The sequence below is a fragment of the Canis aureus genome, chromosome 10, assembly GCF_053574225.1.
Source record: "Canis aureus isolate CA01 chromosome 10, VMU_Caureus_v.1.0, whole genome shotgun sequence".
NCBI classification, from domain to species: domain Eukaryota; kingdom Metazoa; phylum Chordata; class Mammalia; order Carnivora; family Canidae; genus Canis; species Canis aureus.
In genome coordinates, this window is record NC_135620.1 from 74,695,422 (window position 1) to 74,720,022 (window position 24,601).

The 24,601-nt window shown below is 43.3% G+C and overlaps 1 long non-coding RNA gene across 1 annotated transcript; it reads right to left on the reverse strand.

The window, feature by feature from the left end:
* Positions 1 to 9,042: 9,042 nt before the first annotated feature.
* LOC144321809 (uncharacterized) lies at positions 9,043 to 21,600 on the reverse strand. Its single transcript, XR_013387325.1, has 3 exons — positions 21,191 to 21,600; positions 20,398 to 20,473; positions 9,043 to 10,213 (listed from the first exon to the last, which is right to left on the reverse strand). It is a non-coding gene; the product is annotated as an uncharacterized LOC144321809 (long non-coding RNA).
* Positions 21,601 to 24,601: the final 3,001 nt, after the last annotated feature.

Sequence of the window (24,601 nt, forward strand, 5' to 3'; positions counted from 1 at the left end):
GAGGATGCCTCTAAAAGTATCCATGGGGCATGGGATCAGGGCTAAAATAACCTTTAAAGGTCAAGTTCCTGCACTGCACTCCCTCCCATTTTCAAACCGATGTTTAAACCCCAGCTATCAGGAAACATAGTTAAAATGATTAAAACTCCAACACCGAGCAGGTATTGCAGAGTATTTTCCAGGCTGCTGAATGGCTGTTGCCACTCACGAGTACTGTTAGGAAAGCGTCCAGGCCACAGAAGGGAGGCAAGTTGTCTTCTCTTGGACTAGTTCTTGGAAATAGCAGTAGCCAGCCACATGCGGCTGTTGAGAAATGGAGATCTAGAAATCTGGCTAGTGTGAATTGGTATGCGCGGTCAGCGTAAGAGACACACCATATATTGAAGAGAATATGGAAAAGAAACCAAATATGTCCATAATAATATTTATATTAGCTCCATGTTGACAATGATGTACTTTTTTAAAGATTTTATTTATTTATTCATGAGACACACAGAGAGAGAGGCAGGGACACAGGCAGAGGGAGAAGCAGGCTCCATGCAGGGAGCCTGATCGAGGCTCAATTCTGGAACCTCAAGACCACACCCTGAGCTGAAGGGAGATGCTCAACCACTGAGCCCCCAGGTGCCCCTACAAGGATGTATTTTTAACCTATAGAGTTTAATAAAATGTTATTATGATTAATTTCCTTCATTTCATTTCATTTTACTCTTTGTAATGTGACTACTAACTGTCCTAAAGGATTTTGGAAGAGGAGGTGGCCGCTTTAGATGAAGGTAACACAGTGATCAGAAAAAGCGACTTGGCCACGACCCTGGAGAATGAGCAGAGAGTAAATAATAAATGCTAAAACCAAACACGCTCATATTTATTCTCACATTATATCCAGAACAAGTCTACGGCAGCACCACTGGGTGAATTCCCATTTGGAAGGTCCAGGAACTGAGGCCGGTAAAGCTGAGGTGATAATGCAAAAAATCCAGCCACAGGAAATGGTACGACCAGGAGCATCACCTCAAGTCTTCCCACCGTGGAAACCCAGGCCCCTTCTCCCACCTCGCACTGCGACTTCCCAAAACATATTTACTTTACTCTAGCTAGCAGGCAGAAGATTTTCAGCCCTGATTCTTCGTCTTCTCTTCTTATCTCCTTCTACCCATCACTCACAGGACTGCGAACAGGATTTAATATTGTTATTTTATTTACTACAACCGTTTCTGGCCCCTGCACTCTGCTTGATGCTGTACAAAAATAGTTCGCCCTTTGGGAAGAGAGTGCTGGGTCTGTGCACCTCCATGCCTGTATCTGTGTTTATGAACCAGGCAGGGTACAGGGAGATAGCAAGTTGGCTAAGTATGGCTCCAGGGGGAGTGGATTTCTGGCTGAGTTGATAATGGAAAATGGAGAATTTCATCTCCAGGTCAGTGACTGAATCTGGTCCAGTCTTTCACTGTCTGCTCTATATGATTACTAGGTGGATAGAAGCTGGGATTTGGGACTTCCCCCAAAGATTCTTCTATTCTCCAAATGTTCCCCCTCCCTCCTCCTAGCCCATTTCCCTCTGCCATTTTTCTTAGGCCCACTTTCCCACCCTACACCTCTCCTTATTAATTGGGAATGCAAAGTTAATTCCCTCTGACTTCACTTTTTCTCAGACCTGAAATGAAAGAGAGACTTCAGAGCAAATGGTATAGGAACACAGGAGTAAGTGTCATCTCTGTATATCCTAACATGGTTATGATTATCATCATTAAGTAGTATTAATGTAACGAAATATTTTATGTGATTTATTTTGGTAACTAAGGCTTTCATCATATTATGAAGGATTTTTGAGTTAATGGTAGTTATTAGGCTACTTGATAAAGCCACCCATATATATCTGGCAGGAAGTATCATTTCCAAAGGATGGAACACAGTAGTACAAAGGGAAGTTACTCACATTCAGAATGAGTAACCTTGCATTTATACTGGACTCTTCTGTGCACCTTATCCTTGATCCCACCTCTCTAAACCTCAGTTTCTTCATGTACAAAATGTGAATAATAACTTTGTGACCTTTTGAGTTGTCACATGCCAACACAGTAAGGTTACCTGGCCTGCCCATGCTGCATTTTATAGTAGTTTATATGTGAGAGAAGTGATCTCTATGGTGGGTAAATATACACCTTACAGATGCAAAGATAATTCATTTGCAGTTTTTAGAAAACACTGGAATTATATTTCTATCTTTCTCGTCTTTCTGAGTTTATTTTTTTATGCATGTAGGTGATGACGAATATACTGTATACATGTAGCAATGTGAATAAATACATATATAGGAGTTTATGTTTATGACATCTTAACTGTTAGGGATGCACAATCAAAAGTACTATCAAGACCACTATTTTAAAAGGGACCTTCATTGGGGTCCCTGGGTCGCTGGGTCGGCAAAGTGTCTGACTCTTGATTCTGGCTCAGGTCATGATCTCCGGGTCCTGGGTTTGGGCGCATGGGTCTCCATGCTTAGCGAGGAGTCCACTTGACATTTCTCTCCCTCCACCTCGGTCTTTGCCCCTCCCCCCTCTCTAAAATAAATAAAATAAAATAAGTAAATAAAAAATAAAAAGGGGCCTTCAAAATTTTTCCAAGTCATGGAAGTTGAAGACGAAGATGGTGAAGGTAACTGAGCTATATTAAGTAGAATGCAAGGTCATGCCCTAGAAGATAAATTTTAAAATTAATAAATCATAGTTTTTGTGTATCTCCCGCTTTTCCTTGTAATTTTAAAGATTTTTAAAGGAAAATTGTCTGGTTAAAATAAGACGAGTTAGAAGTATTCTGTGGAGTTTAGAACATATATAGAAGAAAAAATTTGTGAAGGCAACAGCATGAAAGCCAGGATAATAGAAATGGAAGTATGCTTTTGCACGGTTTTTGTAGTCTGTGATTTGATGTAATATCACTTGAAGACAGAATGTAATAGGTTGAAGACGTATACCATAAGCCCTAGAACAGAATCATAGAAAATGCTCAATTAATGAAAAAAAAAGAAAGTAAACCAAAAAAGTGAACAAAGAACAGATGGTATAAATAGAAAGCAAATAGCATAACAGTAGCTATAATCCGTCTACATCAATAATTAAATATAAAAGAATCAAACTCCAAAGCAAAGGCATAATGGTCAGACTGTATAAAAAATAGCAAGATTTAACTGTATGATGCCTGCAACTACTTAAAGATGAAGTAAAAGAATGGAAAAGAAGTATACCACACTAACACTGAACAAAAGAAATCTGGGGTATCTATATATTTTTTTTATTTATTTATTCATGAGAGACACAGAGAGAGGCAAAGACACAGGCAGAGGGAGAAGAAGGCTCCAGGCAGGGAGCCCGATGTGGGACTCGATCCCAGGACCCCGGGGTCATGACATGAGCTGAAGGCAGATGCTCAACCACTGAGCCACTCAGGTGCCACTGGGGTATACATATTAATAACCAAATAAAATTGATTTAAGAAAAGATATGTTGGCACAAGACAACAGTAGAATTCATAGTCTCTCAAGCAAAAATGTAGTCCTACATAAGGACTACATTACAAATGGAGTCCTACATCCTCCAGGCACCCTCAACATCTAAATAAACTAAAAATGATAAAATATTTACAGAGTAAATTCTCTGACCAAAATGAAATTAAATTAGACATGAGAAACCAGAAATGTTTTGGGGGAAAATTTTTCTCAAATATTTGAAATTAAACAACACACGTCTGGATAATCCATGAGTCCAAGAAGAAATTAAAAATGAGTTTAGAAACCATTCTGAACTGGGTGAAGATGAAAAACACAGCAAGAAAAACATTGTGGGATGCAGACAAACTGGTGCTTAGATAGAAATTCATAGCATTACATATTAACTTAGAAAAGAAAAGGATAAAGTTCTCAAGTCCACACTCCAACTCCTACATAAAAACAAGAAAAAGAAGAACAAATGAAATCTAATGAAAGTAGAAAAAAAAAAAGGAAACACTCATAGTAAGAAGAGAGAGCAAAGAAATAGAAAGCAAATAAATAATTCAGAAAATCAATAAACAAAAATCTGATTTTTGTAAAAGATCATAATGTGCCATAGTTCTAGCCAGATTTAATAGAGATAGAAGACACAAATGACCAATATCAAGAATACACAGGGGGACTTCTTTGTAGACCCTTTAGACATTATTCATTATTAAAATGAATAACAGGAGAATATTCCATAAGAAACAACTTTGTGACAAAAATTTTAACAACTAAGATGAAATATATTAAGTCCTTGAAAGGCACTGTCAAGACTTTCTTGGAAAAGAAAGAGATAACTGGAACACTGTATCTATTAAAGTTATTAAATTCATACTTAGAAACTTTCCCACAAAGAAAATTTTAGGCCTCGGTGACTTCAACCAAATATTTAAGGAAGAAATAATACCAATTCTACAAACACTTCAGATAAATATAAAAAGAGATAACACTTACCAATTTGCTTAATAAATAGAGCATTACCTTGACATCAGAACCATTAAAAGATATTAAAGGAAAAGAATAATATAGAACAATATCTCTTACAAATGTAGATGAAAAATGCTTAATAAAATATTTAAAAATGAAATCAGTGATATTTTCAAAGGATAAATTTTATGAGTAGGTGGATTTTTTTTTTTCAGGGATACAAAGTTTATTTAACATTTGCAATATTGCAGTGCAATTTTGACACTAATTATCCTGAGTTAGCACAGAATTCACGAGTTAAGAGCACAGTCCCCAACAAGATTGCCGGGATTTTATACACTTGTCACAAATTGGAGGGTTTCCAGGTCTCCAGTATATCTGACCAATTGGCTGCAAATTCGGGGGTTTTCACTATCCTGTTGGGTTCAATGATTTTTCTAGCATGACTCACAGGACTCAGGAAAGTGTTACCCTTATAATTACACTTTTATTATGAAATATATAAATCAGGACCAACCAAAAGAAGAAACCCATAGAATGAGGTCTGGAAGGGTGCTGAACATGGAGATCCCCTGTCTTGTCTCTTCTGAATCAGTGCACGTCACCCTCCTGGCGCATCAATGTGTTAATTAGCCAGGAAGCTCAACTGTACATTAGTGTCCAGAATTTTTATTGGAGTTTCATTATGTAGGCCTGATTGATTGAATCATCAGGAATGTTATTGAATTAAATTTCCAACCCCGTCCCCTCCCCCAAAGTCAGACTGGTATTATCGGGTTCAAAACCCCAAGCCTCTAATTACATGGTTGGTCATTCCTGCAAGGCTAATCTCCATCTTAAACTATTCAAAAACTCATTGTGAATCAATTCATTAGCAAAAACTCAGGCATGTTCCCAAAGGACCCATCATGAATAACAAGATGCTCTTATGAACTGGGGAATTATAAAAGTTTAGAAGCTCCATCTCAGGAGCCAGGGACAAAGATCCAATAACTTATTACATAATGACATTCAAAAATCTGTCAGTGTTATTATCTACCATATTAATAGACTAATAAGAAAGCCCATAAATAGGCATTTAAAAAAAAAAACAAATATCTATTAGTGATTCAAAAACTTGCAGCAAACTAAGAAAAAAAAATTTATCAATCTGATAAAGAACATATATAAAAATCCTATGACTATTAGCTTATTTAATGGTAAAAGACTGAATATATTTGCCAAAAGGCCAAGCATTGAATGTTTATTCATGAATGTTTATTTTGTTTATTCATATTACTTCTAATCATTATTGAATGATTTATTCAATATTACTTCTAATCATTATTGTACTAGAGGTCTTAGAATGTGCAATAAGACAAGACAAAAAAAAGTAAAGATTTGCAGATTATAGTAAGTAAAGTTTTATTTGTTTGCAGATGACATGATGACGTATGTACAAATTCTCCCCAAAAATCTATTGCAAAGATACCAGAGCTATAATAAGTGAGTTCTTACTTACTTATTATTGCATGATATTAACAAATGAACAAGAAAAAAATTGTTTTCTGTTTATCATCAATGAACAACTAGAAAGTGAAATTTTAAAAATACATTATTTGTAATGCCATCAAAAAGTATGAGCATTGGAGATAAATTAACAAAACACAGTGATATCTATACATTGAATATTAGAAAATATTGCCAAAAGAAATTTTTAAAAAAGGTATGAATAAATGGATATATGTATCATGTTCATGAATCAGAAGACAATATTTTTAAGTTGTCAATTCTTCCCATTATAAATCTCAATCAATATACCAATAAACACTTTTTGTAAAAATCAATAATTTGATTCTAAAATGTATATAAAAATGCAAACAACCTAAAATAACCAAAACAATTTTGAAAAAGAACAAAGTTGGAAGATTTGAACTACCTAATTGGAAGACATAATAAAGCTTTAGAATCAAGACGGATTGTTTTGGCATAAGGATAACATAGATCAATGGAACAGAACAGAATATCAGAAATGGATTCAAACGTAAATGGTTAATTGATTTTTGACCAAGAAGCCAAGATAATTCAATGGGGAAAAATACTCTCCTTTTGAACAAATGGTGCTGGCACAATTGGATATGCACATATTTAAAAACTGAACCTCAACCCTTACCTCATACCAGTCACAAAAATTAACTCAAAATGGATTATAAAATTAAATGTAAGGGCTAAAAAATAATTCTGAAAGATAATATAGGAGGAAATCCTTGTGACCTTCGGTTAAGGAAAGATTTCATCCACACAGAATCTAAAGGAGAAACCATAAAGAATTTTCATATAGGGCTTCATCAAAATTAAAAATTATTTTCTCCTCAAAAGACACTGTAGTGAAAATGAAAAGGCAAATTACACACTAGGAGAAAATATGTGATAAGTATATATCTGATAAAGGGCTTGTAATCAGCATATATAAATAACCCATTCAACTTCATAACAAAAAGATAAACAACTAGATTTCTAAAAAGAATCTGAACAGACACTTCACCAAAAATAATATACAGATGGCAAAATAAGCACAGGAAAAAGTCCTCAACATCATCAGTCATTAGGTAAACACAAATTAAAACCACAATGAGATAGTTCTCCATACCCATTTGGAATGACTAAAATTAAGAATGACAACAGCAAGCTTTGCTCTCACACATTGCTGCTGGGAATGCAAAACGAAACAATCACTTTGGAAAAACAGTCAGCAATTTCTTATAAAGTTAAAACTTAACTCTGCATTTCCATTCTTAGATATTTGCCCAACTGAGAGGAAAACATATGTCTACACAAAGACTAGTTATACAGGAATGTTAGGAGCTTCCTTACCAATCGTCAAAACTGGGAAGCTGAATATCCATCAACTGGCGAATGGATAAACAAATTGCCGTAGAGCCACAAAAAAAGAATCGGGAAAGAAACACTAACGATACACAACAACGTGGGTGAATCTCAGAAGCTTTATGCCATCTGTGGAGGAAGCCAGACAGCAAGACTCCACAGGATTCCCAAGCCGCTTGAAATCAGACCAGTGGCTACAAGGGGCCCTGGATTTATGGGGTGAAGAAAACATTCTAATCTTGATTGTGGTACTTGATCTTGATTGCATGACTGTATACATTTGTCAAAACTTGTTGACAGCATACTTAAAATTGATGACTATTGTTGTATGTAAATTATACCTAATAGAGCTGATTTCTAAAGATGAATATGTATAGGTTTCGTTTGTGAAGAGCCTGGGTGGCGGTACACTTAGTGTTAACAGCGGTTATCTCTGTGGTTCAGGATTAGGTGTGCTTCTTCTTTTTTTTTTTTTTTTTCTTCTTGCCAGCATTCATTGACTTATTCATATATTCAGAATCTACTTATTAATTAGTCCCAAACATTCTACAAATCATTGGAGATACAATGGTTGGCAAGATAGACATGGTTTCTGTGATCAGGGACTGCACACACAAGCCACCTGTCTCTTCTCTGCATTCCCTAATCTTTCTATGATGAACATGTTTCATTTTTGTCATAGCAAGGAGAAAAATTCCTCATGACTTCAAGAATTATGTTGTCTTTCAATCCTCTTTTCCTGTAAGTTTGCTTCTCTGGTTTTCTACTTTGCGACTATCATGATCATCAGCATATGTTCAGTGTACGGAATGTATGGTGTATGTCGACTGCTGTCACCATGAAAAATAAGGAGAAAAGAGAATCTAACTGCTTCCCAATATGTGTTAGAGGAAACATGTGACACGCTTCAAATTTTACACGAAATGAGTCAATATCAGCATTTTAAATAGCTACATTATTTATATAAGTAGATGCCCTATTTAGGTAATCTATACTGATTAAAAAGAGGGGGGAAATGTACTGGTATATTAGGATGGACTGCGTCATTATTATATAAGAATGCGCATGCTCCACTAATGCAGTCATTATAAACTTCCTGTAAAATCACAGACCATGTCAGCTGGATGAAATCTTATCAGTCATCTACTAGAATATTCGGATTCTACAGACTCACAATGACCTTTGAGAAGGAAATGACCTCTTGAAGACCACACTGCTCATTATAGAAGCCATCAGAAATAGAATCCAGGTGTCTTGATGACTCACAATCCAGATTTCACAGATGGCTACTACTTTGGAACTTGGAATTTACAAAAGTTTTCAATTATACAGCATGTGTTCTATTTTTTTTTTTTTTTTTAACCACTGCAACTACCATCTCCGTGACAGACTTTGTTAATCAATCACCATGCTTTCTGGCTAAGTTCTGATGCAGCCTGAGACTTCTCCCCCACCGTTTTCTCCACAGTTACTACCAGTAGATCAGAGTAAACACTTCAGTTGAAACTTTTATGAGATAGATACATACACACACACATACACAGATGTACCTTTTTTTTTTTTTTAAGTAAGCTCCACATATTGTAGCCCAATGTGGGCCTTGAACCCATGACCCAGAGATCAAAACCTGAGCTGAGATCAAGAGTCAGACACTTAACCGACTGAGCCACCCAGGTGCCCCCGCCACCTGGCACATATTTTTTGGTAGGTGTAGTGCTGGTATCAGGCTTCGCAAATAAGTCTTTATGTTCCTGCCTGTGTCCCACAGTTTTCATCTTTCTCTAGCCTATTGATTAGAAAAAGTAGGTGAGATCATCTATGTGGAAAGACTTTTGGAAGCTCTGCCACAACAATGGTAAATTTTCTCTATTTATTGACTCCCATCTCCTTCTCTTTTTCCCCAAAGTCTGTGTGGCTATGGTGTGGTACAAGCTCATTTCCTCTGCTGAAATCTGCCTGCGTCTTGATTTAGGAATAAGGTACGGTGAAGGGGATTTATGTTGCTTCATTCTTATTTTAGCATTCTCTTTCCATTATATACAGTGAAAAGAAATTAATTATAAAAATGGGAGCTGAGTAAGAAGTTCCCAGGGACAATACCAGTAGAGAAAAAAAAAAAGAAAATGCTGTGTATTTGGAGGTAGAAACGGATGATTTGGAATCCTTCTGCCGTAGTCCTGTAGCAATCTGACCGGCTGAGCAATGATTTTCTCCAGCCATGAACTGGAGGGGACATGCATCCAGTTGCTGCTCTTTAAAGTACTTTCCAGCATGGATGATAGGTTTAAAAATTACTTTGGAACCCTAACATTTGCAGTAAGTAAAGACCACTGTGAGTAAGCCCAAGCTCTCTCTTTCGCGGGGGTGGTGCATCCGAAGAGGACAGCCTTGGGGGGCTTCCACTACACATTCAATTTTATGGCTAAAATTGCATGGGGAGGGCCAAACACTAAACAAACAAACAATAATCAAAAGGCATACAGAGAAGGGTGGTAAGAGAAAGAATACTACAAGAGAACATGATAAAAATTGGCAACTGGACAGAGCAGGTCCTCTTGAAAAGATGCTACTTGGGCCGGGACCTGAGAAACCCGTAGGGGACCAGCAGAAGCGCGGACAGGTGCCCAGTACAAGGGAAAGAGGCCTCACAAGGACACAGGAAGGAGCTTGGTGCAGACTAAGCTTTCCACGTGACTGAGGGTAGAGCACACGCAGCGTGAGCGCCAGGTTGAACCGTGTGAGTGAGAAAGATCCATCGTCTGGGATAAAGCGGGCTATTCTTGAAGTAGGGCTTCACACGCGATGGTAGGCGTGGGGGTTGTGTTCTTCTAAGTTGTCAAAGGCAGCCTTTGCACGGTTTGTAAACGGAACACGGACTCCTCAGTCCTGGAGAGAAGGAACAGGAGAAGAGAGCTTTAAAAAATGCAAACACTCGGTTTGTCTGCAAAATTGCAGCAAAAAGTACAAGCTCCCCTTCCACCGTCGCCGGTTTGAACCCCGCGGATCTGCGTGGGCTCTCCATAATCGCATGGAAATGTAGACACATAAATAAACATCATTCCCTTTCTCTTAACAAGGCCTGTGCTACCTTTAGCAGAAGGCTTGGCTTAGCGCAGAGACGATTAATTGTCGTTGCTCGGCGGACGGGGCATGTTGTGAGTGAATTAATGTGCTTCAAGGACCCCGCGTGTCTGACTTTTCATGTTGTCTAAATTTGTAACCTGTAAGACTGCATTTCCATAAGTTTTGAAATGCAATGTGTTCCGTGGCGCTCAGAACTCGATCAGGATGAAAAGAGCTTTAGAAAGTAAGATGTTATTATTGTATTTGCCTTCACAAGAGAAAATAGTCAAAGGAAGACAAACAGAGGAGAGAAAAAAAAAAAAGATCCTCTATAGATTAACACTCCCACACACCCTCCAACCTGGGGAAGAAAGAAAAGAGAAAGAAAACCAGAAAACCCGGTATAAGAATTCACCTTATCAAAGACTGAACACTACAATCAGGCCTCTGTGTGCGGAAAGTTCTACCTTTTTGAACCTCGAAGAAGAAAATTATACTCACTAGAGGAAGAGAAAAAGACTTATTAACAAATCAGCGATCTGATGTTTAAATAATGCACCTGCTGAGGATGAGCCTTCTAAGTAAACCTACAGTGGAACTAATTAGTTTTCAGCATTTTGGTGATAACTTCTCAACCTTCCCTTTAGGTTAAAAAAAATGGGTGGGCTCAGACCATTAACGCGGAGCCCAACCATGTGGTAAAACACGCACTTCAAAGGAATGACCATGGTAGCCTGGTCTTTAAACCTGATGGGTTTTTTAAATAGTACGTGAATAGGGGCACCTGGGGGGCTCAGCGGTTGGACTTCTGCCTTGGGCTCAGGGAGTGATCCTGGGGTCCTGGGATCTAATCCCACACTGGGCTCCCCGCAGGGAGCCTGTGCCTTCCTCTGCTTCTCTCTCTGTGTCTCTCATGAATAAATAAATTAAAAAAAAAATCTAAAAAAAAAAAAAGCTCAAGTATGTGAATCTACTTTTTCAACTGCGTCCATTTTCTGAAATCATAATTCAGGTCAAGTTTTTCTGACGCAAATTTAGAGTTTGTGTTGAGATATACTTTCAGGATAAAATACATACTGAACTTTGAAAATTTAATATGACAAAAGTAAACGATCCCATTAATAATTGTATATTGATTACCTGCTGAAATGAGAATCTTTTGGATGTAATGAGCCGAATAAAATACATCCCACTTGTTTCTTTTTACTCCTGAGTGTGGCAGCTATAAAACCTAAAGGGACTGCTGTGGCTTGGGGTTATTTCGGTGAGTACCACCCTGGTGCGTGAGGCAGGATCTCCGGTGAGCGGGCTCCAGGTGCAAAGGTTCCCACAGCCCCAAGATGTACATCATCCCGATCCCTTGAACGGCAGCAGGCTGGGGGAAGATTAAGCACTTGGCATAAACTCAGCCACAAATGTGCAGCTGGGATTTGAACCTATGACTTGAAAGCCCTGGTTTTCTTAGAACCTCAGACTGAGGCAAAGTCCAGGCAGGCCGCTCCAGCTGCAAGATGTGCCAATGGAGCCGTGGTGTTCAAAGCACCAAGTCCGAATGCCAAGGCAGCTTGGCCACCAAATTTCTTTAAGACCTTCCAGGGGCAGAGCCCGCGTCTCCCCGAGACTCGGTCTTCTCTGTGTCTGTAATGAAGGTGAAGGCCTAGAAAAAAAGCGTTTTGTCACTGGTAGACGGACGGTTGGTTCCAGGAGAGGCATAGACACTCTACACCTGCTTATAAATGTTAAATATCTTTTGATTATAGTAAAATAGCTGTATACTTGGGTATGCGGAATCTAATATCCATATCGCGCTCGGGTTTTCAAAGATACTGTTTTCCTTCCAAGATAAATTTATGTAGCTTTAAAAAGTAAAGAGATTCGAAGAAAATGAATCACTGAGTGCAGACGAGAGCCACAACAGAGATCCCGAGGTGCTATGCAAACACCCAAAGTTTGGGAAACTGCTTTGGAAGACGTTGCAAGGTCCCTTGGAAGTCAGAGCTTGTAGAGGGATGGGTTATCTGACTCCGAGACACAGCTTCGGCCCTGGAACGAGGACCCGCCACCGTGAGACTCGCGGAAATGGGCTGTGGGGAGGGGGGAGCTCGGTCCTGCCTCAGTGGAGGAGGAAGGGGGTACCCCTGGCTGCACGGGGCGGGTCTGGGAAGGGGTGCTTAGCTAGGGTTGGCCCTGCCTGAAGGAGGAGGGGAATGGAGATATAAAAGGACAAAGGCCCTGGGGTCAGGCCTGGTTGGGCTCCCTGCTCAGTGGGGAGTCTGCTTCTCCCTCTCCCTCCGCCCCTCCCCCTGCTTGTGTGCTCTCTCTCTCTCTCTCCCATAAATAAATAAAATCTTTTAAAAAGAGAGAGAGGCAGAGAATGTTTGGAGTCCCAGGAGCCCCAGGCACATCCCAAACCACATGTTTGTTTAAAAGGAGCCAGGGTAGCAGGCGCTCTGCCTTCTGCTATGTAAAAGGCACCCAGCATCCCTACTGCAGGCCAGTGCCGATCCCCACATGGTGAGTTCCCACTGTGCTCACCGGACACCTCCTCACAAAGAAATTTAAACAGTGATCAGAGCTTCAGCATCCACACCCCACCGGCCTGTCCTTGACACGAATGCTGCGCACTCTTCCAGGCCCTGAACATAAATCAATTTGCATGACAGCAGGGTGGAGAGAAAAGAGCCCTGGGCAGGAGGCCGGAGCCTCAGGAGCCTCAGGTTCTCAACTCCGAGCTCTCACCAATTAGCAAGGTGACCTTTCCCTCAACACACATTTACTAGACACGCGTCAGGGGTCGTGCTGAGCCCTGGGGCAGCTGCTGTCGAGGGCAGGCTGGGCCGCCCCCTGGCTGGGTGCTGGGCTCACCTTCCAGTCCTGGGGGAGGGCGGTGGGCAAGGTCCTACAGAGTCGGTCACTGCCATGCTCGGCCCGGTTCCCCTCTTCCATACGAGCGGCCCGTCCAGCCCGTTCACTGTCCTTGAGCACACTGCTGGGTTCCTACCATGTTCCGGGCACTTTACAAATCCCCAGAGCTGAACTGTCCCATACGGTAGCTGCTGGCTTCGGGTGGCTTCCGTGCCCTGAAATTGTTCTGAGCTGAACTGTGCTCTAAATATAAAACCCACGCTGGATTTCCAAAACAGTAGGGACAGCCCGGGGGGCTCGGTGGCTTAGCGCCGCCTTCAGCCCAGGGTGTGACCCCGGGGTCCCCCGATCTAGTCCCACGTCGGGCTCCCTGAGTGGAGCCTGCTTCTCCCTCTGCCTGGGTCTCTGCCTCTGTCTTGCTCTGTATCTCTCATGAATAAATAAATAAAATCTTTAAAAAAAAAACTTAGTATGAAAAAAGTAATATAAAAAATGCCCTTAATACTGCGTCCTATTGATTGCATTTTGAGAGGATAACATATGGACATCGTTGTTCAAATTAAATGTATTATTAAAATAATATTCACCTGTTTTTTAGGGATGGGATTGTTTCTATTTTTTGAATGTGGCTACTAGAAAAATGTTCCACTACAAATGCAGCTAGCCTTTATGGTTCACATTATCTTTCTATCTGGACAGAGGTGCTGCAGAGATGTGGCAATGAACAAAAAGGGGAAAAGTCCTTCAGTGATGAAAGCCCTTGTGACCGCTTGAGAAAAACAAAAGTACTAAATCGCAGCCCTGATTGTACTTATACATTCACACTTAATTTAAGCCTGTTGAAGGCAAGAGTCGTGCTTTGCTCACTTCGGTTTTCCTGTTCAGGGGAGAAGCACTGAGCTTGTCTTTGGTTGGACCATGTATCAACACCATTGCATCTGGGGGTCATGAAGACAACTGGGCATCTACATACGCTGTTCCCTTTCCTGCCACACCAGCAATTCCTGTTGTAGTCTTGACTAAGTCTGCCTACCTCTGGGCCAATGTCCTCCTCGCATGTACAATGAGGGGATTAAACACAGTGACTTCTAAAGCCCTTCCCAGGTTTGAACTTCTATGAAACTAGCATGACGAAGGCCAGGCGCAAACTGTCCCACGAAATGTCAGCCGTAACCGCCCTCTGATTTATTAGGAGTTATTAGGCAACATTTCTACAAACCTGTTCTCCTGCCCAGAAGGGTATTTAGGGAAAATTAGAATTAACGAAGAATCTTCTAAATATAGTGTGTCAAACTTTAAAATATGAACCCACAGAGAAGGGGGAAGGGTAGGTCCTTCAAGTGAAGGCTTGAGTTGCCAAGCTGCCACCAAAGCTGCCTAGACATCTGCTGAAATTCCTTAGAAGATTATGATTAGGATAATCCCTCAGGGACCACAGGAGGAAGCAGAGGGGAATTCTGGCTCAGTTCACAAGACACCAGCTGTGAGTGTGCACTATAACCAAACTGGATTTTGGCAAACCAGGTGGCAGCCTGCGAGGTGTGGTGTGTGATGTCTTGGGCAGGGTCTCTCCCTGGGGCTGGATGGGCCATTTAACCAGCAGCCTCCTGCTCCTGAAGGGCCTCGGGGTTTTGGCATAATCAACACATGAAGTTATGCATGAAGTCATCTCTGTGTGTGTATGTGTGTGTGTCTGTCTGTAAAGCTTTGCCATTGCCAGTGTTTGCACGTACTGAGATAGGCCACCATTTTGTTTTAACATTGGACATTGATTCACTTGGTACATAGCTCAACCCCTCACTAGTTCTCAGAGGTAGTGGTCCCAGAAGGATGTTTTTTTCCATTTCTTCTGGCCTCCCATGCCATGCAATTTCCTTCCAGGCCCCATAAAGAAATTCAAGTGTAAATACCACTGAGGGAGGGACACAATGATGCGCCAATAGGAATGACAGTCTCACTAGACTACAAAGGAGAGGCGGACCAGTGATGAGGCTCGAGAACCTTGGGTCGCTGGGTGACCTTAACTAAATATCTATCCTTGAGCCTTGGTTTTGTTGTTTGCAAAATAAGCATTGGATTGAGTCTAACTTCCCTTTTAGTCTTAATATTCTCAGGGTATTCAACCTTGAATACACATTAGAATCAGCTCAAATGAAGTATTTAAATCAGAACCAATTAAGGTTAGGTCATCAGTTCCTCTGGTGATTTCAATATTAGGAATTTCTAGAGGTGAAGCAACACTTTCTGACAAACCAGAAAGCTAATATTAAAAGCCAGGAGGTCCTTCTAAGAAGGGAGAACTGCTGATGTATTTCTCTCAGTAGGAGGGTGTCCCACATATTAAAGGAACAATGAGCAAATTAACTATGGTGGAGGGACAGTCCAGGCCGTGCGGTCCAATAGAAAAAGGATGTAAACCGCAAATGTCATTAAAATTTCTTAGCACCCACATTCAAAAAAGTAAAAAAAAAAAAAAAAAAAAAAAAAAAGAAAGAAAGAAAAACCAGATAGGAGTAATTTTTTTTTTTTTAAGATTTATTTATTTATGACAGACATAGAGAGAGAGAGAAAGAGGCAGAGACACAGGCAGAGGGAGAAGCAGGCTCCATGCCGGGAGCCCGACGTGGGACTCGATCCCGGGCTCCAGGATCGCGCCCTGGGCCAAAGGCAGGCGCTAAACCGCTGAGCCACCCAGGGATCCCAGATAGAAGTAATTTTAATGATCATTTTATTTAAACCAATATATCCAAAATAAGCAAGCCTGTAATCAATATATTTAACTTAAAATTTTTTTGTAGGCACATTTGGAAAGCAAAATTTGAATGAGCTTGATCCTAATGTCATCGTTTATTTAACCCGACATATCAAAAATATTATCATTTCAACATATGAACAATAAAAATTTACGGAGAAGACACTTCTACAGTTGTGGTCACACATGGCTGGGGGCTACCAAAGGAGAGGACACAGGTCTAGGCCTTCTTTCTTACTCAAGTGTGGTCTTCAGACCAGTATCGCGCACATTATGTGAGAGCACGTTTGAAAGGCAGCGGATGAGACTCCATTCCAGAACTACCACATCAGAATCTGCATTCCTCAGTTGATTCATTTGCACATTAAGGCTTGAGAAAGTCCTCCCCTCCCCACTTGCACCACCCATTCCCACCCGTATCAACCGTCCCTCAACCTCTGGGGACCTGGCCATTGCTCCAACCTAGCATTTGTTAGCTAACTTATCATCAGTTTCCCCTCCCAACTCAGCGGGGAGCCTGCTTCCCCCTCTCCCTCTGCCTGCTGCTCCCCCTGCCTGTGCCCCCCTCCTCTCTGTCAAATAAATAGATAAAATATTTTCTTAAATAAAGACAATTCTCAATATAACACTGAGAGTCTGGGGCAGAAAAGAGAACAGATGTGGATTCCAGACCACCATGGCGCTACAGACCACAGGCACCTGCAGTCAGGCTATGTAGGGTCTGGACAAGCCACATGACCTCACTAAGCCTTAGTTCTCTCACTAGGAAGTAGGGATGATAATGCCTGCATCCGGTGTGAAAATTCAGTGAAAAGATGCGTTTGTAAGGCTTCATCAACTGTACAGGGCTTGGAACTAGAAGGCATTGCGGTTTGGTTCTCCAACATTGCAACCCCTTACCTGCTCCTCTCCAGGCACTGGGTTTCATTTTCCACTTGAGTTTAGAAGTCAAATATTTAGCTGTGCTAATGGGGTATTGGATCTTTTTATTATGGCCTCAGTACTCACTGTGTGCAGCTTTGCCGAGATAATAAAAGATGTTAGACTTGGTCTTGCAACTGCTTAATGCAGAAATGCTATGGGAACACACCTGGGGTGCGGCTTCCACTGGAATCAATGGTGAAGTCAGCCATGTCCCCAGCAGAGATAAAAGCATTAATGTCCTATTTCACCTCAGCCCACACGGGCATGACGTTGATTAAAATTATTTTCTGCAGTTTGATTCCTTTTTTTTTTTAAAGGAAATTTGTAGAGAGGGTCTGTGTGTGTGTGTGTGTGTGTGTGTGTGTGTGTGTGTATGAGAGAGAGAGACAGACAGACAGAGAGACAGAGAGACAGAGAGATAAAGAGAGGTTTTAATGGCAGTTGGATTTGATACCGCTGCTTGAGGTCTACTTTCAGATCTAGTTTTAATGGCACACATTTCACAGTCCCACGGCTTGGATAGGGCCACAGGGAGGTTTTGTTAAGTGCACTGGGCCTCCCTCACTCCTCCACTTTCCAGGCCTGTCTTGTGGTCTTTTGTGCCACTGAGTGTATTCATGTGTGTGTCTGTGCAGGTCCATTGGTTTAAGCCTATTTTACATGATTTAAAAGAGAAAGCCTCTGCTGCAGAGTTGACGTGTCTCATGAGAAAAGGTGCAGGTGAGGGAGAACATGCCAGGGCTCTATGTAGGTGCGTATCTACAGGCACACACATGTGGGTGTGGGTGTGGGTGTGGGTGGTGGATCAGTAGAAGTGCAGACGGGTGGAAGCCGCTAAGAGGACGCACTTGATAAAGAAGAGCTGAATAAGATATTGGGTGGAGGGAGGTGTGTACAAATGCAGCATATCTTTATGTTTAAATCACAGTGCAAGGGTGTGGAACACGATATATGGAAGAATGAAGAATAGGATTGGCCATTGGGAAGGAGGCAGATATAAGCATGGGTTTGTCCATAAGATTGGTCCAAGGGTGTACGTGGGCGTGTGTGTGTGCGTGTGTATCAGTCCACAGATATTTTTGAAGGTCAACTATAAATCATTCAATGTGCTGGTGGCCCAATGCAGGATATTAAGCTATGAATATGACAGCCAAGGTCTCTACCCATATCAAGCCCATAGTCTATGATGGAATTTCTCAATCATAACACTTTTGACATTTTGGGGCAGATAATCCTTTTTTGGGAGGGCGGCTGTCCTGTACATTATGGAACATGTAGCAGTACTCCTGGTGTCTACCTAGGGATAGCACCTACTAGTTGTGACAACCCATGATGTCTCCAGATGTTGCCAAATGTCCCTGGGGAGCAAAATCATCATATGTTGGTCTACGGGGAAAGATAGATATTAAACAAACAAAAAACAAAAAAGATAGAGAATTGATTATGTAAGCAACTACACATTGTGAGAGAGAAGGGCAGGGAGCTGTGAGATCTTACAACTGTCAAGGTGAAGCTTTAGAAAAGGCCTCTGGGAGGGTAGGGTGGATAAGTAGGGCAGGAAAGACAGGTATGACTGTGCCAGGTGATGTGAACAAATGTTCCAGAGAGGGGACAGTAAGTGGAGAAAGGTCCTGACAGAAGAAGGAGGGAGTATGTCCTTCAAAACAAAACCAAACAAAAAACTCAGGAGAGAGCCCTGTGGACATAGAGTGAGTGGAACAGGGAGGTCTGAGACATGAGGCCAGCTCTTGGGATGGGACCCAAGCCCCTTGTGCCCAGAATATGCAACACAAAGTGGATCAGAAGTCATGGCCATCAAACCGTGGCGCCCAGAAGTCATTGCCGTTCGGAGAAGTTCTGTGTTTCTGGAAGAATCTTGTGACTAGAGGGATGCAAGTGTGGATACAGGCCTGTGTACCCTGTTCACACTGAGGCTTCTGCTTAATGACAAGAACAGCATGGAGCGAGCCAGCCACGCTTGTCTAGGAGATGTTCTCATGAGAGCAGGTGGTTTCAGCTTTATGGGGACTGAGAATCTAGCTCTTCAGTAGTGTTTCCATCTACCTTTGAGCTACACTGAGGGTCTCAGCTATTTCTCAGGATCACACACAAAAAGGACACAAGACCTGTTCCATGTACACACACACAGAACGTACGTATGCGAGCATGCATGCACTCACACACCTTCACCTACTTGGAATTAACCAATAAATAATAGGGTCGGGGCAGAGGATAGAGGAATAAGGTGTGTGTGTGTGTGTGTGTGTGTGTGTGTGTGTAGGGGAAGGTGTTCATTAAGTGGTCCACAGAGACTTCCCAGAGACGGGCCCATTAGCATTTGCCTCCTTAGATTTGGCCCCATCCACTAGATCCGGTCCACCAGTTCTGGTTTTCAGGGAGAGTGAACCAGCTGAGCAAATTGAAATCTGAGGCCTTTCTTCAGGGACCCACAGTTGGAAGTCCAGGGACTGCTGGCTACCCAGCTTCAAAATGGCAGGAAATGCAGTAGTGCAGCCAACTCAATCTTCCCAATTCTTACTCACATGCTCCACCACCAACCTAATTACGTCTGTCTCTCCGTCTGCTTCCAACTAACAAATTATTTCTGTCTTTCCCGTGTGAATTGTCAGGGAAGAAATCTGATGAACTGAGCTCACCCTCCCAGGACAAGTTATTTCATGCTCCACTACCAGCCAACAAAGGGACTCCTCTGGAGGTGACTACACCTGGTCCAGGAGGTACGCGCCCGAAAACAGCAGGGTGCTGTAAGTGGCGCAGTCTTGTCTAGAAGGGGAGTTGGGGAAGAGCTGTCAGCACAACCAGCATATCCCCCAGAACCCCGGTTAACCACACCAGGAGAAGGCAGGTTCTGGTGGTAGTCCGAACCACTGGGGTAGGAAAGACCCTCCCTGAAGACCAAACTCATATTTGGAAGGACATTTCTCTTTTTTTATTTCTTTTTTTTTAAATTATTAACTTCTATATGTTTGTAGCATTTTACACATTGCAACACGTTCTTATTAGCAAACATGGGAGTGACTCAGGACCACGGCGCATCTTGTGCCATTAAATCTGGTGTCTTCACTCTCAGCCTCCTTGAGTTTCCTAGCACTTCTACAAAGATCTAGATTCACAGATGCAGACCTCCATGAGGAAGGACAGTCCCTTTAAAGAATAAAACAAAGTTGCCAGAGGCCAGGGTAGCATACAATGGGCTCAGTAATGTGGGCTTTGGGTTTATCTTTTGAAGAAGGCAGAGTTGAATGAGGATGTGAGGACTTTTGGGATGTTTATTGTGAAACATGCAGGATCTGATGCTCTCTGAGCATCTTGAAAGCCTGGATGGTGTCCCACAAGTGATCTCCCAGGACCGGGCATAACATCTCACCCAGAACCAGTGGGAAAAGGAGTTTATTAAACTGGACTGAGCCCCTCACCATCTGTCTAGCTCCGCCGGGCCACTCACCAGCTCGTAAGTTCCTTGAAAGCAGGCCTGTGTCATCCTCTTCATCCGGCATCACTCTGTTAGCCTGGCACCAGGCCTGACAAAGAGTAAATGTTCAATAAACATCTGTTGAATGTGTTTTTAAAAAATGACACCATGTGCATATGCTTCTTATTTATCCCTAATATGCACAGATGCTTTCTGTAGACGCTGAGAACCTCAGCTCTGGGGTGAGGACCGAATCCAGGCTCACCACCTACTGGCTGTCTGACCTTGAGCAAATAACTCACTGTACCTAAGTCTCCTTTATAAATGGGAATAATAACACCTGCCTTATATAGCTGCTGTTGTTTTAAGAGACAGAGAGAGATAGACAGAGAGAGAGAGAGAGAGAGCGTGGCCCAGGGGGGCAGTGACAGAGGGAGAGAGAGAGAGAGAATCTTAAGTAGGCTCCACACCCAGGATGGCACCTCACACCGGGCTCAGTCCCCCCACCTTGAGAGCATGACCTGAGCTGAAATAAGAGGCACTTAACCTACTGAGCCAACCAGGCGCCCTGGTTGTTGTGTCTTTTAAATGAGCTAATATGTGTGAAGAGTTCACAAGAGCACCTGACAAGTAATATGCACTAAGTGATATGATTTCCCCCCTCACCTACAAACATACTCAATGAATAGTTCCAAATACAAGCGCAGTAATCCAATAACTATTTTTACCTCCTGCTCTCCTTATCTGAAATAGTTTCAAAACTTTCCTTGGCTCAGAAAAATCTCAATCAGTTGATAGTTTCCTCAACAGAACCAGAATGGCCTACCGTGTAGTTCTCGCAAGCTGCCACAGACTCTCTTGCTTGTAAGTATCCATCCAGGTAAAAGGACCTTTTTTAAAAAAAAAAATTTTTTTTTTCACAGCTTCTCCTGCATATGGATTTTCTGTGTCTGCATGGACAGTTTGCCAGAGGCTCCTGCCACGGTCTCCATTCATGTGTGTGTTTTGGACAGGAAACCCAGCCCCATGGCTGGCCCTTCTGACCCATCCTGACCCTGATGAAATCCCAAATATCAGCTGCCCTGGGAAGAGTTAAAGTGAAAACAGAGGAATATGGTGATGATGGAGAGAAAGAAGAACATATCCTGAGTTCCTAACATGTCCCAGGTCCTGTGCCAATGGCTTCGTGGGGATGAATAAGGCGTGGACCCCCCTGTGTAGTGCTCACAACATGATTGTGGCATTTGAGGGTTTTGGCAAAAAGATATGTCACAGACAGGAACCTTCATTGTCCTGGCAGGGTCAGAGAAGATGTCACAGGAGACCTGGGGCTGGATCCAGGCCTTGGGTGACCCACGCATGTGATCATTCATCCTGTCATCCATTACTTTGGCCAACATGTTTAGGTGTCTACGTTGTGTTGGACACTTGGCCAAGCACTGGGCATATGGAGAAGGCTACACCCGATCTATGCAGGTGATCTGTCTATACACCCACACACGGGGTGTAATGGGCAGAGGGGGCGGGGGGCACCCAGTGACTATTAAGTACAATATTCAACACAGTGATTTCAGTAATTGATGCATATGGAAGATGCAATTGAATCATTCATGGAGCGATGGAAACAGCACCTAAATCTGCATGTGAGACTCAAAGAAGGTTTCATAAAGGAAGTAGTATCTGAGCTACATTAGCAAGGAAAATAAGCCATTTATGGGGTATTTTCCATGTGCCAGGCATTGTGCTCCGTATGTGACACACGCTAAGCAGCTGAATCCCAACACTACGGGGAGCATTTCTCTTTCAGCCCGGGCAGGTAACTGGAAACTGGTGGCGAAGGTGAGCAGCCTGTCAAGGTCATGCAGGTAGCCCGTGGTGGAGGCCAGGGCTCAGTTTATCAAGTGGCCCATGTCCCATCTTGGCTCTCAGCTGCTCCCTGTGCAGCTTGAATATCCCTGAAACGTAGGAAAGGTCCAAAGCGGAGGGAGTTCCAGGGAGAAGGGACCTGCATGTACAGAGGCAGGGAAGCAGCAGACTGGGGACCCATCAATCAGTGCAGCTGGCCCGGTGGGCTTCGGGTGAGCAGGGAAGGAGCTGAGGCAGGAGGCACGGCCCTCAGGGCCTTCTGTGCTCCAATTAGAAGCTGATTTTCTGCTGGAGTCTTTAAGGAGGGAGACAGATCCAAAAAAAAAAAAAACGACTTATTTATTTATTTTGGAGACAGGGGGAGGAGGGGGGGCAGAGAGAGAGAGAGAGAAAATCTCAAGCAGGCTCCCCGCAGACCCCAGAGCCTGACACAGAGCTTGATCTGAGGACCCTGAGACCACAACCTGAGCCCAAATCAAGAGTCCAGCCTCACCCGACTGAGCCACCCAGGGGCCGCAGAGGCAAAAAAGCTTCTGAGCAAGAGTGAAATCAGCCCAGATCTGCCCGTGGAAAGATAGATTAGGGTGGAGGCTGGGGGCTTCGAACGCCAAGCTAAGGAGTGTTTGTCGGGATGTGGAGCTATATTGGCGAGAGTTAAAAGAAACCCTCTTTTGCCTTCCTGTCTCTGCCTGTCAATCTAACCCATTGAGATGGAAGGCTGTAAGTTTATTTGATTTCAGGAAATGATATATTCTTTAGGTTGTTTTTTTTTCTCTCACTATCTCCACGTTCCCCCTGGACTGCGTATCCGTTGCATGCAGTGGCCTGCAGGTTCTCAGTTTTCGCCGAGAAATGTACTTTTGGGGTTGTCGGGCCTGTAAAACATGAAATTAACCAGTGTCATATCTTTCACGCCCTCCTCCCTGCTCACCCAGGAGCCCAAATTAAATTTCACACCGAACAATCCGAGCAGCTGACATGCTCCACAGACACCCGGCACAGGGCTTGGACGGCCACAAGGTGGACGTCTGTCACCCGTTCCGTATCCGCTCCACCACCACCATTCTGATGGCAAAATTTAGCTGATTTGGGACTCAATCTCCAGCTGCTCCACCTTCCCCCAGGACCAACAGGCCCTGCCCCCGAGCACGTGAGGGTTTGTGCAGCGGAGGTTTACAGCTTACAGAGCAACGTCCACGCGGGTCCGCAGAGCAGGGAAGGTCTGGGCATCTTGCAGGTGGGGAAGCCAAGGCGCGGGGAGCTATCGAAGACCCCAGGGTGAGCTCCCACACTCTGCACCAGGACGGGGCCTTCAGGCCACACAGCGCCTCCCGGTGATACCTTCACGTGAGAAGCTTCCGTTGATTTCTTCAGCGTGGAAGCTGTCACATTTTTTCTCTCTCAACCTCCCCCTTTGTTTAGACCCCCTCCCCTCCCCCAATCTACCAAGAACGTTGTGATTCCCGTGGGCCTTGTGGCATCTGTCTTTGTCTCCCCGTCTCCAGATCCCGCTGGGCGTGTTCTGACCCTCACTCTGCCAACTGGCACCCTCCACCCATAGCGCTTTTTCTGGAACACCTACGTGTCCAACCACGTCTTTTCCATCTTCAGCCTCAGCTAAGATTCCCCAACCACAAAAAGGTCCCTCTCCTTCATCATAAATGATTTGTCCCCGCGTCACGGTTGTCACGCTCCATCTGTTGGGAGCTGCTCTGAAGCTGGGCTGCCTGAGGCCGGGGTCACCCCCGGCTCACGTCGGATCTCAACACTGAGTAGTGTCTTGCTGGTGCAGCCGTCATCAGTGTAGGCCTTACAGACCCAGGGCCACCCACCGAATCCAAAAGCGTTGCTGTGCCCGTCTCCCAGTGCCTGGCTGGGTGAGAGGATCCGAACTGGTTTAAGCGATTGCCCTTGCGATGGGCAGCTCGTCTCACGAGGACACCTCCAGGAGCCGCGTATATTTTCTGCCACTTAGCATGGTCAGTTGACGAACAGGGAGCTGGGGAGGGTCCAGGGGAGAAGAGGACAGAAGGCAAGCCTCACCGCAGCGAGGAATAATCACACGAGTGCCCGGTGGAAGTCGTTTTTGAGTATATCCAGCTCAAATTTAGTGCCTTCTATGTTGTTCTCCCCAAAACAGATGCTCCTCCAGTTGTCATTTGAACTCCTCGTGGAGCGGAGGGTCGTGGTCTCATCAGGCAACCTCTCATGGTGAAGGCAACTCCTCCACCATGTTTGAACTTGAACTTCTCCTTCCATGAGACGGCCTGGCCCTGCCCCTGGAATACCACAGCACGAACCTGGGTTTTCCTTCCGTGGCTCACACCCACCTCCACACGGCGAGAGTCGCGTCCTCTCGTGCCTTCCTCAA